This window comes from Medicago sativa, chromosome 4, assembly GCF_051527215.1.
Source record: "Medicago sativa cultivar Bolivia chromosome 4, Bolivia_mono, whole genome shotgun sequence".
NCBI classification, from domain to species: Eukaryota; Viridiplantae; Streptophyta; class Magnoliopsida; order Fabales; family Fabaceae; genus Medicago; species Medicago sativa.
This window is the reverse complement of record NC_140752.1, coordinates 65,401,783-65,406,211: the sequence shown is the minus strand read 5'-3', so window position 1 is coordinate 65,406,211 and position 4,429 is coordinate 65,401,783. Positions and strand designations below refer to the sequence as shown.

Below are 4,429 nucleotides of genomic sequence, written 5' to 3'. Positions count from 1 at the left end.
CCGAATTATAAAAAATATTGTTAATGTTAGACAAATAGATTTCTAGATTTTTATAGGATCCATATTTTGAAGTTTTAAACTCTATTGTTAATGTCTTATATTAACTGTCCCGTGAGCTTAGCTAAGCTAGTACGGACAATGCATAATATATGCAAGGTCTGGGGTTCGAACTCCGGACACCACCAAAAAAAAAAAAGTCTTATATTAACTTAGCCATTATAAATTTTATGTAGTCTAAGATACCAAATCGTCATTTTTCGTCAGAAAAAAAGATATAACATCATCATGACAAGTACCAACTCAATGTCATAACTCAAAATAAAATATTTTTCCATCTTAGAGCCTTACAATTATCCTCATAATAAAATAAAATATGTAATATTTTCTCAAGATCCAACAAAATAAGTCAAGTACATATTATTAAAGTCAGTCCTGATGTCACAACATCAGAGCCTAGAACTCAATTTAAACATACACAATAATCCAACAAACTTTAAAGAACAACATAATATAGGTGAGAGAATAATTTTCCGCATTATTCTAGTACACAAACGCCTTGATTCTACTTCTCAGTCTTGTCGTGTGGATAACCTGCTTATAATGAATAGAAAAGAAATGCATAGAAATAAGGGGTGAGAAATGTTATACGACACTTAAAGTGGTACAACAATAACAATGCATAGAAACAAATACACGAATAACTATTTATTATTAGAAACCATCTGAGGGGTACAAAAAATTGAACAAGAGAAACATATATCAAATGAGCAATTCCTACACGCCTACAACATGTATGTCGTATCAATAACTCATACTTAAGAAATTATAATAGGGGGAAAAGGGAAGTAAAAGAATTACATCATCCATCAGGGTGAACTTTAAAACATCACACTCTCACTAGTGTTAGGTTAGATAACTAGTCAGATTTTCTCGGCTTTATAAATATGCCGTAACATCAAGGAATCATAAATAGTATTATTAGGGAAAAATATGAATATCTTGAACATGGACTACGGGTATGAAAATTGACTAACGTTATGTATATGAATGAATACGGTAACATGACTATATCTTTAAAAAATGATTAGTTAGTCATTTTTATAAATCAAGTTACCAAACCTTGTAGAGATTATTGGTGGCGAATTCAACAAGAATTCATTGATGTTATGCCACTATCTTGTGTATGGATGAACAAGGTTGATTATTGGTCCCCTCTTTTAGAAATGGTATTGTCATTATTTTGAACATGGCTAGATGACACTATAGTGGTCTATTTTGGCCCAAATTCTGGACTCTAATAGACTTATAGCATTTAGATTTATCAGTTTCAATGTCAGGATTTAGTTTAACATGCATAAAATAGCTAGGAATGATTTGAAAGGAACTTTACGAAGGATGTATGATATGATTGAGTCAAGGATGAACGGTGGTTTATTTGTGTGTTTTACTTACTTCTATCTCATTATTATGATGTTTCTAGACTCTTAGTCCCTATTTAAAATGATTCTCTTTTATGAGGCTTTGAATTTTATTGTATTGTTAGAGTACCCCTTGTACTCATTTTCGATTATATATATATATATAATGCGATCAAACAAATTGCAAGGTTACATAATAACATGAAAGTTTGGGACAAATTATAAGAATAACAATACTACAATGAGAAAATAAAATAAAAAGGCTTAGCTGAATGGAAAAAAAAAGTATTTTTTTTTACCCTAATTGGTAATGCACACACAATGACCATCAACATAAAAATATATATTCTATATTATCATTATGATGAATTTCAATTTACCTATAATTTTTGAGATATAAGAATAATTTGGTTCTTTAAAAAAAAAAAAAGAATAATTTGGTATCTTATGTTGATTTAAATTATAATAATTTTTTACAGTTAAATATTCGTAATGGAAGCCAGCAGAGGCATTGAGCTCGGTTGGTATGGACGACTATCTAAGGAAACATTTATAAATGAAACCAATTTTTTTTTATTAATACATAGATAAAAAATATCATTTTTTAAAATAACCATTTTTAAGTGTTGCATTTGTTTGTTACAACTTTTTAAAAAAATAAGCATCTAAGAAAAATCTAAAAACAGTTTCAAATAATAAGATGTTAATTGCAACTTCTCAAAAAATAGATTTTTTGAAGAGATAAAAATATGGTTTAAAAGATTGAATTAATTTTGTAACCAAAAATATTTTTTTAACAAACAAAAAATCTCTTTTATATAGTTGTATCCAAACAAATTAAATTGCTTGTTTAAAGAAAGAGATTTTTTTTTTTTGAGGGGAAAGAAAGAGATTTTTATTACGGTAAGCAAACGTAAAATAAATTCTGATTTTTTTTTTATAAAATCTTTAAAATATAATCTCTAAATTTGTTTATGTAAAAATCATTTTTATTTTAATCCGTAACAAACAGACCCATAATATAAATATTTAGATTCACACTAATTGTTTTTAGGTTTAAATGCACTTTTGATCCCCCTATTTTAATGTAATGGGAATTTTGATCCCCTATTTTTATAACCACTATTTTAGTCCCCCTATTTGATATTTTTTTGTTTTTTTTAATCCCTCAACAATTTTGATGATTTGTCACTGTCATTAATGATGTGGCGGTGACACGACAATATATGTTGGCTAATTCAGTTTCCATGTCATTACTAGGCATTTCCGTGCCATTTATTATTAACTGAATTACATAATAAAAATCTAATTAAATTTTAAAAAATAAAATAAAGATTCGATGAGATAGATAGTTGGATTGAAAATCTGAAACAAAACCCTCACAAAGATGTCGCTTTATTCCCACCCTTTATATTTAATTATTCGTTTAGATATTTTTAAATTAAAATTTATTTGATTGATTCAATATCAATTTTGAACTTCTATTATTTTTGTCTGAAAATTCATAATTATTGACAGGAGGGGCATTCCAAAGACTTGAAGCCACAAACACCTCAAAATCGCAAATCTCTCTAGAGACCATTTTCAGATAACCTTGAACTTTCACCCATCAAACCACACATCCCCCATCCTACTTCCAACCTCCTCCACATTATTCACCTCCTTAAACTTCTAAAACCCATATATCCCTTTTTTAAGAAACATAAACTTCCCCCACCCTCCCATATTTAGCAATAATTTGCCTAACTCTACAGTTTTGACCTCAGTCAGACGGAATGTTAGCAAAGATGAAGGGTTGTCTTTGCAAATAAGAAAAATATATATGACACTGGGGATTTGGTAAATAGCTTGAAATCGAAATGCTTCCCTAAAACATATTGAGGATTCATAGCAAGCAACATAGATTGAAATTAGGCTGACACAAAGTTGTCTTTGCAAATAAGAAAAATATTGGGTCGCACATATTCTATACCAAAATGTTTTATTTGATTTTTATCAACAAAAAAGAAAAGAAAACGGTGCTTTAGGATTTGGGTCTTATTCAAAACAAAATATATATTACTTGGAGTGTCTTTTTCACAACAAAATAATTTTTTTGGGAGTGGCTTATTCAAAACGCGCAACTGTGGAGACTAATTTTTCAAGTCGAAAAAACAAGGGAGATTAGTCACTTTAGTCCCTGAATAGAAAAGGAGTCGTCACACCATTTTGATGTGCTCATTTTTTAGGTCATTGGTTTGACACGGTTTCGTAAGATCTAGAGGCTCTGATTAGGTTAGATTTACTCGAAAGGGCACTAACTTTACGATATTGTTGTTTTTCTATTTTCAAGTTGTTTGAGGGTCGTTGATTCTTGTTGTTCATCATTGTGAGTAGTTGGTGCATGGATCAGCTTTCGTGTTGGAGGACTGGTTAATTCGCTAGAACAACTTGGTTTGATTATACATCACATTTTTTGCAATATGGTTTTGCGTTAGTGCGCTGGCTCACTGGGTTGTGCATGTGATATGTGTTCATTTTACATACCACATACACAACCCAGTGAGCCCACGTACCGACGCAAGACCAGATTGCAAAAATGTGATGTATAATCAAACCAAGTTGTTGAAGAATGGCCAATGAACCAGTCCTCCAACACGAAAGCAAATCCACGCACCAGCAACTCATTGTGATGAACAAGAAGAATCAACGACCATCAAACAACATGAAAACAAAAAAACAACAATATTGTAAAGCCAGTGCCCTTTCGAGTAAATCTAACCTAATCAGAACCTCTAGATCTTACAAAACCATGTCAAACCAATGACCTAAAAAATGAGCACATCAGAATGGTGTAACATGACCATGGTTGTGAAAGAGTGGGAAAATGGCCACGACAATGAACAACCACCGATCTGAAGAATGGACAGTCAAAACTTCAAGAAAAGCTTTGATAACAATGAACACACAACCTTAGGGTGAGATACCCATCCAGCTTTGATACAAGGAAGGGGACAAAGTTGAAGTGTCCA

General features: G+C 30.9%; 1 long non-coding RNA gene across 1 annotated transcript; it reads right to left on the bottom strand.

The window, feature by feature from the left end:
- Positions 1-280: 280 nt before the first annotated feature.
- LOC146930800 (uncharacterized) lies at positions 281-1,750 on the bottom strand. The gene is made up of 2 exons (XR_015008354.1): positions 1,718-1,750; positions 281-591 (listed from the first exon to the last, which is right to left on the bottom strand). It is a non-coding gene; the product is annotated as an uncharacterized LOC146930800 (long non-coding RNA).
- Positions 1,751-4,429: the final 2,679 nt, after the last annotated feature.